General features: G+C 35.8%; 1 pseudogene; it reads right to left on the bottom strand.

Moving 5' to 3' along the window:
• Positions 1-15,118, bottom strand: LOC129315603 (DExH-box ATP-dependent RNA helicase DExH3-like; annotated as a pseudogene).

Raw genomic sequence — 15,118 nt, 5'->3', positions numbered from 1 at the left:
ACTGGCAAAGCATTGTACAGGGTCCCAATTCAATAAAGAAAAATGATGGACAATATCACTTTTTTAGAAGCCATCTATGAAACACCAATATAGGAAAAACGAAGCAAAATCATGTCTAGTAGAGGTGTTTGACAATCATATCAAACACTGCACGGTGTTTCAAATTGTACCTGGGCGTTTGAGCTGTCTCGATATCATCAAATATCTCATAAGCATATCATTATATGTGATTTTCTTATGAAGCCATCAGGGGACAAAAATGTCAACCTCAGCGACCTTTAGATTTTCGGCGTCGCCCTAGCAGTTTTTAGCATGTTGTCAGTGACATCAGGAGAAGAGCTATCATCTTCTCTTGATTATTGTCAGAGGTATGAGTCAACCAAGCCAATGCCTCTATGGCAGCATCTCTCTCTGCTAGCTGCTTGTTTCTCTTGGTTTGCCAACAAACTGCATTCCTTTGAACTCCACTAGAGCCCTAAACTCATTTGTTTTAAGGTGTTTTTGTTTTGTACTTTGGTGGAGAGTGCCCTGCTCGCATCAACAGTGTTTGTAGCAAGCTCTTGGGGTTTGTCCCATCTTTTGTGAACTTACTCTCATCATTAGCTGCCTTCAGCTTCCTTGTTTCTCGGCCAAATACGAATCTTCCTTCACATTGATCCCCTGACACAAGTCTTGAACAGCAAGCATCAAGTACTTCCCTCCTTGTGGATGTCAATCTTGGGATCTTCAAGCTGCACAATACATAAATCAACAAATTGATTAGCTCATGGATAATTTTCATGAATTCACAGTTTCCAACTGTGACTTTTCCCTTCATGCAAATAATTAGCTCATGAGCAATACTAATGAATGATAATTTCCAATCAGCATATCTACTTTCTTCAGTTGTTTAGTTGAACAGCAGCATTTTAGAATAATGTATTATGCTCATCGATGGTGTATCTGTCAATTGAATCCGCGTGGAGCGCTGGTTTAGTTTCAGAAGGGGGAAATGTAGATTTAGAAAATGAGAGAGAGAGAGAGCAATGTAACTTCAACAACCTGGAGGAGAGTATTTTAGCCAATCAGATTAAAGTATAGCAAATTTTTAATTTTAGGAAAGGAGAGATCTTATATTGAAATTATAAGTTCATTTAATTCCCATATAAAATATATCCATGTAATTTACTCAGGAAAAAAAATGTAGGCTCTCATTTAAAGGATAAGCCTGCATTATTAAGTTTCAGCACAAGATAACACTACCTTGTGCTTTGTGAGACACGTCACGATCGGCTTTTGCTGAGGGTGTTTGTCAAAAGATAACAAAACTATTTATAGACCTTTACATGAACTTTTGCATTGAGATGTTTCATTGAAAAATAAACTGGCAATTTTGATAAGGAAAGGTTGAAACTCCCTTGTATCTTACTTAAACACGCAAGAGAGAGAGCATAAAACATTTGCAACAGGAACAAGATAGCAAGAAACCAAAATCTGCTGACCTTCTTTTGGACAAGCTTACCAAGCTCTTCCTTTAGCTTCATATAGCAGTCTGCTAAACTAGGATCCATGAAAAGTCATATAGCCATCCAACATTTTTAGATGTCCAGCCTACACCCAGTAAAAAAAAAAAAAGGCATATTATCGTCATGAAATTTATCAAGCAAAAAACTTTTTCTGGAAACTCAGATGTATTAATTAGCAAATTACCTGTGTCCCATTAACTAAGGCGCCACCAAAAAGGATAAGTACTGAATCAGACACACCAGTGGAATCACGTATGAAAACAGCATTGACTTTTACTTTCTCACCAAAAACCAGCCATGGATAAGAAATGGTTTGGTAACGCTCATTCACTGAATTCTGACCAAAATCATCAATAACAGTAAAAATCTAGAAAATGAATATGATAGGGGTGGGGGGGAGTTTAACTCGTAGATATCCATACCATCCATTTGCTACTAAATATAAAAAGTTAAGTGGATTTATAACTTCTGCGTTATAATATATGTACACAGTTAAAACATGCCATCTGTTAAAGAGGCTAACGATATTAAATGTACAGAAGAGTCCTCAACTGAATTCAAAGACTTCCTAGTTATTAATGAATCTGTGAGAGCACATGCATACAACAAACAACAACAAGCCTTTATCCCACTAGGTGGGGTCGGCTACATGAATTGCAAGACGCCATTGTGTTCTATCGTTTATCAAGCTTTTAGGAATATTATTAATTAAGAGATCGCGTTCAACAACTTCCAAGAGTGTTCTCTTAGGCCTTCCTCTACCTCTCTTAATCGGACTCAAAGTTATATGTTCCACTCTTCTCACTGGTGCCTCCCTTGGTCTTCGTTGTACATGCCCAAACCATCTCAACCGATTTTCTATCATTTTTTCTCAATAGGTGCCACCCTCACTTTTTCGCGTATGTGCTCATTTCGAATTTTATCTTTACGTGTATGTCCGCACATCCATCGTAACATTCTCATCTCTGCTACTCCAACTTTATGCTCTTGCTGTCCCGTTAGAGCTCAGCATTCACTACTATATAACATGCAGGTCTGATAGCAGTGCGATAAAACTTTCCTTTAAGTTTATTAGGCACTTACGGTCACAAATAACTCCTTTAGCTTTTCTCCAATTAAACCACCCAGCTTGAATTCTATGTGAAATATCTCCACTGATTTTGCCATCATTTTGAATAATGGCTCCCAAATATCTAAACTTTTCTACTTGAGGTATAATTTGATCTCCCAATTTCACTTCCAAATTATTGTCGAACAGTCCTTTACCAAATTTACAATATAAATATTCTGTCTTACTTCTACTTAGACGAAAACCTTTCGACTCCAATGTCCTCCTCCATAACTCAAGTTTGCAATTAACCTCTTCTCTTGTCTCTGCTATAAGAACTATATCATCCGCAAAGAGCATACATTTCGGGATTTCCTCTTGAATATGTTCCGTCAAAACATTTAAAATTAAGTTGAACAAATAAGGACTCAGAGATGATCCCTGATGTAGTCCAATCTTTATAGGAAAATCCTTTGTTTGACCACTAGGCGTTCTTATACTAGTTTTTACCCCCTCATACATATCTTGTATGGCTTTAATATAAGCAATCCATACTCCCTTTTTTTCCAACGCTTTCCAAAGCACTTCTCTTGGTATACGGTCATAAGCTTTTTCCAAATCAATAAAAACCATGTGTAGATCTTTATCTTTACAACGATACTTTTCCATTAATCCCCTTAGTAGATAAATCGCCTCTGTAGTTGATCTACCTGGCATAAAACCAAATTGATTCTCAGAAATACTTGTCTCCAATCTCAACCTGTGCTCAATTACTTTCTCCCACAATTTTATTGTGTGGCTCATGAGTTTAATCCCTCTATAGTTAGTACAATTCTGAATATCTCTTTTATTTTTATAAATAGAAATTAATGTACTTCTCCTCCACTCATCAGGCATTTTCTTGGACCGTAAAATCACATTAAATAACTTAGTTAACCATCTCACCCCTTCTTCACCTAAACATTTCCACGCTTCAATAGATATACAATCAGGTCCGTTGGCTCTACCATTTGCCATTTTCTTAAGAGCTTCCTTTACCTCCTTATTACGTATTATTCGATAGAATGACAAATTTTGTTCTCCTTCACCAGTTCCTAAATCCTCCAAGTTACTAGATGAATCCTCTCCATCATTGAAGAGTTTTAGAAAAGTAAGTCTCCCATCTATTTTTAATTTCATCATCTGTAACTAAAATTCTTCCCTCTTCATCCTTAATACACCTTACCTGTTCTAGATCTCTTGATTTTCTTTCCCTACTCTTGGCAATCTTATAAATATTTTGTTCTCCTTCCTTCGTCTCAAGGTTCTTATAAAATTCTTCAAAAGCTTTAGAACGAGCTTCACCCACAGCTCTCTTAGTTTCTTTCTTAGCCATACGGTACCTCTCCCAATTTTCCTCATTGTTACACAAATGTATGGCTTTAAAACAGTTCTTCTTATACTTGATTTTGTCTTGTACACTATTATTCCACCACCAAGACTCCTTATCTCTCGGACCAGAACCTTTCGATTCTCCCAAAACTACTTTTGCAACCTCCCGGATCTTTTTAGCCATATCCTCCCATATGATGTTAGCACTTCCCTGAGATTCCCAAATTCCTTTATCCAAAAGATTTCGCTTGAAAATATCTTGCTTCTCACCTTTTAATTGCCACCACCTAATCCTTGGTGTTACTACTTGTCGACGTTTTTGGATTTTACTCATAATACACACATCAAGGACTAGGACCCTATGTTGTGTCGTTACAGCATCTCCGGGGATCACCTTACAATTTATATAATTGCATCAACATTAAAGGACACTGTTGAAGGACACATGCATATCCATTTATATAATTGCATCAACATTAAAGGACAGAGGGGGAAGAATCTTAGGAATACTGTTGAAGGTAGTGCATATGAGAACTGGGGAAAATTGAAATTTTAGTGTTTAACACTGAACTCACAGCTATTTAGAGGAGATTCATCTTTTTCAATAGGCTTCTATGGCTTTATTACTAATAAACAGAAGAGAGATACAGAGAGACAAGCAAGGATGTGCAATTAGTGCTTAGTGTTTTTCCAATTTTTTTGATTGCTCGAGTACCACGTATTCCTATTTTTCAGCAATCTAGTCTAGCCAAGAATTTCTTCTATACCTGATTGTTCCTGTCCATTTCACACAACTCAGAATTCCATCAGGTATCTTTAAACTACGTCATATTTTAATTCAGTCTCTCAATGAAGCAAGATGCTCCCATTAATTTCAGTTAGATGAACCTTGTCTCTCTGTTTAGCTTGTTAGGGCAATGAAATTCCCCTAGTTCTTTAATTTTTTTAATGAACTAATTGAAGACTCTTGTTTTGAACCTTATTTCTTCTTTCTAAGCAACAAACCGTAGCTCTAATTGAAATACAAACACTAAATCGCACTTACTAAAAAATTATAGACCAATTGATTCATATATTCATATACATCTAGATTTCCCTTTGTCTTAAGCATGCTGGTAGGTGCTCACAATAGTAAAATGGAATAAGAGAAATAAATCTATTAGGAGGGTATAAAACAAGAATCTCATTTTATACTTCTCTTAATAGCCACACTTAGGAGAATCTCCAAAGGGTTTGAAAGACTGTTTTATTAATTTATGATATGCTAGCTTCTAAGTTGCTAGTCATATTTATAAAGCTAAATACAATAAAATCTAGATAACTGGATAGATTCTCCTAAAATCCAAAATACTAAAGAAAATCCAAATATCTAAAATACTGAATTAAATCTAAACAACTAAATAAAATCTAGGGAAATCTAAATAAAAACTAAATAGAGGAAAATACCCAATAAAATACTAAATAAAATACTGAATCAAATAATCTATCTTAATTATCTTTATCCTATTTTATCTTTTGATACTTCCTTCTTGAATAAGTCTTCATGGGCATGTTATCTGGAATCTTATCACATTCCCCTACTTCAAAGTACACATGAAGCCCATACGTTTTCTTTTCTATTGAAACAAAAATAATTACCTGACCAAAAAGACAAACTATTAAACCAGAAGACAATATCAAGTAACCCCCCCCCCCCAAAAAAAAAACAGAGAGAGAGAGGACAATAAGTCCACTAAGATGAAGTTAGCCATTTCTTATTCCTCATAATAGCAACTTACCATTTATCAGTCTAAGCAGAATCTGTCCCTCATTTACAACTAAATAATTGAGGCTCTTGTACTTTGTTTAATCTATCACCACTGTCCCAACCTATTTTTATACTAAAGATATGCCCCCTGATTACTTGCATATTCAGAAACTCAGAACATTAGTCATGAATGTCACATGACTGATTTGTTGTTTTTGACTTGGTCTCATAGCAGTCACACTGCTCCATAGCATATGATAATATGATTTACTATATATTTTATTATATATATCAACATTGATTAAATATTTGACTTTTGCTAGGATATTCTATTCAGCTCTTGGGAAGCGAGTCCCTTGGTAATAAATATCATCAATGTTATTAATAGCGTGAGGCTTTATCAATGTATGTACATAGATGGTCAAATACTGATAATGCAAATCAACAGGGAACAGTTGCCTGAGTCCAACAAAGATCATCGTCTGACACACCAAACAACTCTTCACAGATTTTTCCCCATCTTTTAATGCTTTCTGGTCTTACAATGCCATATGCAAGATTGATCCTATACTAAGCATATGATATTTTACTATAATGATCACTTTCAGCCTTGACAAAGTAGAACAATAACATGAAAAAAGAATCCATAAAGATCAAGAATGGTTAAAACAAAGATAATATTTTACCTCCCCTAATCATGAAACAAGCAAGAAGGTCATGTATCTTTAAATGTCAAGTCTGAAGACTCAAACTGTGATTCCACACTAATATTTTTGCTTCATACAAATTAGTCTCAGCATATAAGTTGAACATTCATTCAAGGTAACTCCATCAAGGCCCTAATTCCTAAGAATATGAGCATGGGTTGGCCACTTACTGCATACAATAAAACCTGGCCGTCATCCCTTGTTTTAAATGACATGGACGTCTCCCTGTGCTGTACATTAATGAATAATAAAATTTAATCAACTGAAAATTAACTGAAAAAAATTATGACAATTGTTGAAATACATGTCTAAGAAACAAAAAGCTTACCACTACTGATGCTATGCCAGGAAAGAGACCAGAACAAATGACTGAACGAACCATAGATTGATTGTGACTCAGTTTGTTGTTAATGCTTGCATCTGAATCTAACAAGCCTGCGTCTTTTAAGATGAAGCTAAACTGCTTCCGAAGAGAGTGGATAGCCTGAAGAGTCTGGGCAGAGAGGAAATTTCTCCAGCAGTATTCATAAGCAGATCCTTCTCTTTCAGATTCTTTCCATCCCTCGTATGCACGGACAAGAGCCATGTGATCACTGTAATCTTTTGCAGAAAATCTAGACTTTGCTGTCCCTGCCAACTGAACCCAACAGACAAAAGCGATATGTTTACTCTGATAGTATTACCCTAACTTATGCCAGTGCTTAATCCAAGAAATAAAAAAAGTGAGCAAGGAACTAAAGGTTCATTGGTTCGGTGAACTTCAATCAATGGCTCAGCATCATGCAGAACCTCTAGATTCAAAACTAACCCAAATTAGTATGTGCACACCTGACTTCTCAGATAGAAACAAAGTACAGTTAAAAAAATGAAAATTCATATCTGGTTCATAGTCCATAAATGCAAGTTTTCCAACACATTTTTACTAGAAAGAGAAATTTGTTCAGAAAGATAATAAAAGGATGACAAGAAACTCCCCCGAAAGAGAAGATTCAGAAGAATGCAAGAGACAAAATAATGGAGAGAACACTAGTGTGGGAAAATCTAACAATGCTACCCAGCCCCTACTCATGTATGATGCTCACAAAGTTCACATCACATGAACACTGTTTTCACAGGAAAAGTGATGCTACTACTGTCATAACTAGCATGTTCAAGACTTCCAATTCTCCACTGAGTTTAGTTAACCCCATCCAATACATCTTTCTTTAAAAATGTGATGTGAAATAACTGAAGCACAAATTTGTATTCACAGCCATAACCAAATTCACACATTCAGATATTACAATTTTTTTTTCCCTCAGACATTACATCAATTAAGCACTGTAAGATAATTAGCTTGGCTTACATCCTTCTTGTCTTGGGGCAAAAGGAAAGGATCCCTGACACTTAAGCCAGCAACTATTGTAAGAATAGGATCAAAGCAACGAAATATAGCACCCATAATTAACATTTTTCCCAGCTTGGGATCCACTGGAAGCATTGAGAGAAACTTCCCAAGATCAGAAAGATTTTCCTTCTCATCTAACGCCCCAATCATCTTGAGAAAATCAATAGCATTTTGGACAGCCCGTGATTCTGGTGCCTGCAGAGCTGCTGATAAGAACTCTCCTATGCTCTCCACCTGCAAACTCTTTATTTGCAAGCAAAGAGAGTTCAAGGGTGTTCTCAGTAGCTCAGGAAGTTGGTATTCAGAAAAAGCTTCATAAACACATTTGGGGTAAAGGTGGTAGCATTCTCCTGGTTGTACACGACCTGCTCTCCCCCTTCTTTGACGAGCAGATGCTTGTGATATCCAAGAAGGTAGTAGACAAGGTGTGTTATTCAAAGCATCATAAGTAGTCTCTTTTGCTTTTCCACAATCAATCACAAATACTACATCATTGATAGTAATACTTGCCTCTGCCATATTAGTTGCAAGGACTACTTTCCTTACATTTGGTGGTGGTTTCTCAAATATGAGTCTCTGTTCAGAAGTTGCCATTGAACCATGACATGTTAGAAGCAGAACCCTATTAGGATCTCCTAAGAGAGGATGAGCTTTGAGCTGATCCCTTAAACAACTTATATCCTCCCACCCAGTCATAAATACTAAAACAGCACCCGGTCGTTCCTTCCGACATATGTGGCACAGAACAGCTTCAATGAGATTAAATCCTATGCAATCTGGGGCCCAAGATGCAAGTGAATCACGGGTCCTAGAGCTATAACTTTCAAAACTTGATTTAGAAAGAGCATCCTGTGCAACAATCAGAAGGTAATAAAGTCATATTTCCAACATAACAAATGTTATTTTCATTAAGTTTCTAAAGCAAACAAAGCATAGACACAAAATTGTAGGGATAACAACGGCTTGCAGACAAGGCATACCATGTAGCAAGTCTTATATAAGTAATGAGTCCATGCCTTCAAAAACCTCAAAATAAAGGCCAGAGCTCCTTTTTATAGTTATTTTGAGTAATGACATCCCATTCTTTAAAAAAAAGCTCAAAATAAATATTACATGTCACAAGGCATAACATCAGGGTGCATACCCATAAAGATGACATTTGGCCAAACAGGGATCCGCATTCTTTTGAGTCATGTCAGAGCTAAACTAATAAAACCAATAAGAACACCTCCGAGCTGTTATTGAAGCAGAGAACAGTATATTGACACAACAGTATGCCATGGTTGATGCGTAAAAATGAATCAATAAGTCAAACACCATCCATAAGGGGAAAAAACAGAAATTAAAGGAAAGGATTTCTTCTTTCGTCCTTCATTCCAGTTTGTTCACTTCCTTCCTTCGCCCTTGGTCCAAGACATGAAAATAACCAACAATTAAAATGCTAATCTAAATTTATGGGTAATCTAGCGTGTGAACGGATACAGCACATGATGCATTAACATACTTCTGTAGGTGATTTAAGTTTGAAGATTATTTTTTAATGAATGAAAGCAAAATTATAATTAAGATAGTGCAATATACACAAGAAAATTTCCTCAAAATTCTGCATAATAAAGTCTTTATCAACTCTATCCTGCATGGGTGACAAGGAAATCCCCTATAACTATCCATGGGCTCAATATTAAGGTGAAACAAAGAAAGCATATCCATATTCTATAGCAAAAACATGAATTCAAACAGCACATCTATAACATGAGCTGAAAAATCAATACATTAACAAGTATCTCTAGCCTAACTTACCAAAGTTCCAAACAACTACATAACACTGCATCTTGACAAACCTGACCTTCCCTAATCCCACCCAAAACATAAAACTACAATGAACAAAAACTCTGAGAAAAGAACCAAGTTTCCCCTACTCACATCACACACTAACTAAAAGATAACAAACTTCAGAACATTGTGGGAAGAAATTTGAAGAAACTTTATTCAGAAGCAAATGAAGTATTATATTGGAACAGATCCACAATAAATTTCCACAAACACATAAAGTAGGAGAAAAAGAAACACTTAAGCATCATTAATTTACATGTTATATTAGAATCAAGTATTTAAAGTAATTTCACACCTCAACAAGAGCAGTGATCTGATTCTTCTTTTTCCTTGGTGCTAGCTGCCTTTGTGTTTTCCACATTTTCTCTTGACCATAATCATCAATTTGGTTGAAAGGACTTAACTTATATCCAGTCATTTCCAAAACATCTTCCAAAAAATGAGCTCTCACAGGATAGGTGAAACCCTGGGCAACAAACAAATGCACTCAGAACACTTTTCAGAAGCAAACATTTGAAACATCGGATAAGTGAATAGATTCAGTCTCATGGTCATATTAGAAATAATGACATTGAATTCATTTCAACACATCACGAACAAATTTCATACACTGATTCTTATGAAAAGCATTGCTTAACCAAAAGGCATAACAATGAAAATTTGAGTAAATCATCACAATTCAGTTTCCAGATTTAAAAAAAAAAAAAAACTACATCTGAATGCAGTGTGTTGGGATGACAATTGACAGATAACTAAGAGTATAAAAGTATAAGTTCAAATGGAACCTTTGGTAATAAACAATAATAGGACAAATTGTCTAGCATGCAAGAGTACTGAAACTAACAGAAAATTGGGTCAATTAAATGTCAAAACTGACTAATTTGTCATGGAGGGGAAAACTTGATTCGGAGCCTTTAGACTTTTAAAGACAACTTCTGTAATTATCAAATCGCATGCACACCTAACTCAGCAATCATCCACCCAAACAGAGTTGATACATCCTGTATAACTGAATGTTTTCACAGAAATGCTCAAAGAAAACTCAAGGATGGGCTTACTGGAATATGAAATGTTGGTGCACCCCCAAAATAATTAGAAAATAGCTCAGCATTCAAGGTGGCGCTCATTAAAACCAATCTTAAATCCCGACGACGTGGAAGAAGATCCTTTAACACAATCAGTAAGAAGTCTGAGATCAACAAAAACCAAATAGAGGAAACATAAGTCTAATTTAGTTGCTTCTTTAGCAGTACATAATTATTAAACTGATATTATTGAGAGAATTACCTTCATTCATGCCTCGCTCATGAATTTCATCAACAAAAACATGGGTTGTACCATCTAGGTTTCGATCACTCAGCAACCGTCGGAGTAATATACCACTGGTACAGAAAAGCAGATGGGTGTTTTTCCCCTTCATTCCTTCTAATCGAACTTTGAAACCAACCTATCAAAAAACCTCTGTTGTGGAATAGCAGCAACAACCAAAAAGTTCCCAATTTTAAAATGTATTTTTCAAAAGTAAAAAAAGTTTGAGTCTTTAGTTTCTTCATGAATCTTAATGCTTAGAATTGTCTTTTCTGTACCATAATGTTCTCATCTTTTTGTTGGTATTTTTTTTTTCCTAAGCAAACGGAACTTACTGTTTCACCAAGAGGCTCTCCTCTCTCTGCTGATACTCTCTCAGCCACAGCCATTGCAGATATCCTTCGAGGCTGTGTGCAAATAATGTTACAAAATGCTCCACGACCAGACTCTATCTCTGACTCTAATACATATTGAGGAAGTTGTGTGGTTTTACCACAGCCAGTTTCTCCAGATACTACAATCACCTATCAAAATAATGATTAAGATAGCACATTAATTTGTTAACTTGCAAAACTCCACATTCAGCTCACTCTTACGGGTAAGCCATATACAATGCTAGTGTAGTAGACTCAAAGATCACAAGCAAGACCTGATTTAGGGGATAGAATTTCATCAAGTAAAGATAATCTATTATAAAATTATAAGAAGGGTATGCAATGTTCATATAGTAACTCTGTCACTAATCACAAAGCATCTTATCATGGCAGGAATTTAGAGATAGGTGCAACGGTGGCAATTCATTTTGAAACAAATAAAACCTTCCAGAAGATTAAGAGATAGAAAATTAAAAATCAATTTTAATCTTTCACTTTTTTCTTTGTGCAGTAATTCATTGCTATTTTGTTAGAAATTAATCTGATCACGAGTTGCAATTGGTTTCTGGTTTTACATTTATCTTATTGATTCTTGAAGAAACTAATGAAAGATTTTGGAAAACCTTGACAAAGGGGGGATCTTGTTGTGTCTAAGCAGAAAAAACTTAAGATTGTTTGGCTAGTAACTTATGTGGCACTCTATAGTTCAACATACGAAGAAACGAGAGAAAGTAATACTATGCTAACACGTCTCACTTTAGTATTTCATTCATGGTCACTTAGTGTGTGTGTGTGTGTGTGTATAACAAAGTTCCATATCTTTCTGGTATTAGAAAAGGAGCCCAAAACCTAACATGTCCAATAACATACGTGAAATGCTCATTTACACTAACAAGTTCACAACGTAATTTACAAGAGTTACTACCTTCTTGGAATGTGTTAGCTTAACACTGAAGACATACAACAGTGATGCAGGAGAAAAAAGAGGAATTAATATTTTCATGATCTTAACTAAAATCCCATTTTCCATATTTATCCCCATTTCCTAATTGACTAATAAATCATATATTTTCTAATCTCTTTCCCTCCGCCATTTAACATACCATGTGAACTAAATTCATAAAAATAAATAAACCCACGAACACTATATAATGTGCAATTTCTATATTCTAACTTCTGAAGCACTGACAACAAGCTGATTTTTAACCTGGAAGATATTTCAATGAAACCAAAAAATTAATAGTAACTGCAAGAATTCCAGAGGCCTACCTGATTTCGTGCTATAGCTTGAAGTAAGCCTTCCTTCTCCTTGAATGCTGGCAGAGATTTCCGGAATCCCAGCATCATCTTGCCTTCAGGTGATTCCTATAAAAGGTGCAATATACATGTAAAATATTTGGCTAGAACCTGCACATATTATTTCTAGTACTTAGCGACTGATAATTAAGAGCAGCTTCTCTGGTCATTGAAGTAATTAGCTAGAATATTTTAAAGAACATTCCTGAATATCAATTCACCATTATCATACGGTAAGAAAAACCTACAACATGTAGATAATCAAGACCATTAAATCTAGAATGAGTGGCCCACCATATGCCTAAACTCTAATTTGCAGGCATATGTTCATCACTAATTTTGATCCATTATGCTTTTAGAATATCCAGAGCCATGCATGCATCTTGTGTTCAAGGATTTAGGCCCTTTCTGAAAATAATCCTATAACCACATTTTTTTAAGTTACAATCGTAACAATAAGAAAACCTGCAAATAACCTACCTAATCCTCCGAATATTTGCAAGCAGTAAGCATACACATGCAATAAGATAATTAGCAAGGCTTCCAGTGCCCAATATACAGGTAACTCAATAAATTTTAGAATACAATGTATGGGTCCACAAACTAATTGGCAATCATTAGTATTTCTCCAGTTGCATTATCAAAAGCTAGTAATAGGCACTAAAGATGTGAATTTGAATCCTGCCATTCATGATAAGCAACCAGAGTTCTAAAGGCATAAGAAAAATGGTATATTTATCTCCCAATATCACAATAAGGAAAAGAAAATCAACAAATTTTAGCAGGCAGGAATAGGAGCATAGTGACTTGATGACTTTAATGGGGTCAACCATAAAACTTGAAATCAAGGCTGCTTTTTATTGAAGCATCAATAAGATACAATATTTAGTGATTAGAAAAGGTATGCATTCCCTTTAACTTCAAGTAAGCAATCAGTCTAGCTAATAACTCATAAATAAAGTGAAGGAGGAAAAGAAAATCATCAAGCATACAGAGCAAGTGCAGCAGTTATGATCTCTTGACTGCTACTTACTGATTCAAACAGTGGTACTAAATGTTAATGTCAACAAAGGTTTGAGGAAATCAAACAAGTAAAACCTGCCAGGATCTTTGCGTATTACGCATCCTCAAACTCCTCTTCTGGAGAACCTTTTCCATAACAGATTCATCCACAAAAGAATCACCAATATCACCCATATCGACATTTTTAGTTGGACTTGCATCATCCACATTGTTAGCAAGCTTTTCAGAACATAACTGAAGTCTATCAAGGTATTCCTGCAACAAGCTTTCAACCCTCCGCTGCAAGCTTAGAGGAATAACCACCTGTCCCAAAGCAAGGCATGTTTAGTTTAGAATCCAAAATCAGTCACAGGTTATATTAAATTGCCTCACCACCACCACCTCAAAGTATTACCTCTCTTTGAGGACGCTTGTCATCCAAATCTGGCCTGTAGTGAGGAAGAGGCACTTTACTTGCAACAATAACTTTTCCATACAATGCACTGCGCAAAGTGTGACAGGAGACATATCACATACCAATCAAAGACCAAAAACAATAGAAAAAGCTTCTCTTGCAAGCTCAGAGTAATCACTAGAAGTCAAGCAAACTGCAATTATCTTCTATCAATGAGTCTATTAGATTCTATATTGCACAAAGTGCATGAAAACATGTTTGTTTACCTGTAAAGTCCCATTCTTTTGGCAAGATTAGATATCTGCTCATAGTCTCTCCTATCCTTTTTGTCTCTAGCTACAATCTCCTGGTCCTTTTCATTGTGTAACAGCATGCTGAGTTTCCATTTCCACTCGTCAACATTGGCCACCGTAGATGATGCCTATAACAACTAAATTTTCTTAGAACTAGCGGAAATCCCAAAAAGTGGGCTGTTATGGTTGTGAGAAGCTATTGACTACATGATAGCATATAGGATAAAAGCATAAATTATAATTGATAAATAGAAATAAAACCTTTTAACGTTTCCAGCATGACTTAATAATTAGTCCTAGTCTTAACCATAAACAATCTTCAGAGTTTATATTACATATTATACATCCATAACTTGTTAAACGGCCACGAAGATTAAAGAAGTAAACTTTCTTTTCGTTTCTTCCGACCAAAAAATGAAAAAAAATCATGGCCAAAACAAACCTGATGGTTCTCGAAATCACCCTCATACTCATCATCCGAGAACTGCTCCAGGGCGTACCCAGAAAACCGACGTTTGGCGATGAGGAATGCTCCATTACAAACAGAAGAAAGCCAAGGTGGATACTCAGTGAGTACCCTAGAAGGAGAAGTACGAAGATTGGGGGGAAGCTGGGTGTGGGCTTGCACAGATTTTTTCACACATCCTATGAGAAAAGCTATTGATTGCTTGGAATTGTGCATTCTAAACGATGAAGGTGAAGAGGCATTGATCTCATGGCCGTCTTTCGAACCAAGCAAGCTGCTTGACCATCAAGGCATCAAGCTGTCATCCGTGAGAGGAAGGCGATTGAAAAAGTGAGAAGGAATGGAACTAAGTTCGAGTTCAGTTGT

This window comes from Prosopis cineraria, unplaced genomic scaffold (assembly GCF_029017545.1).
Source record: "Prosopis cineraria cultivar Desert tree isolate PC_DT_omini unplaced genomic scaffold, ASM2901754v1 PC7, whole genome shotgun sequence".
Classification (NCBI taxonomy): domain Eukaryota; kingdom Viridiplantae; phylum Streptophyta; class Magnoliopsida; order Fabales; family Fabaceae; genus Prosopis; species Prosopis cineraria.
This window is presented reverse-complemented; position numbering and strand designations above follow the sequence as displayed.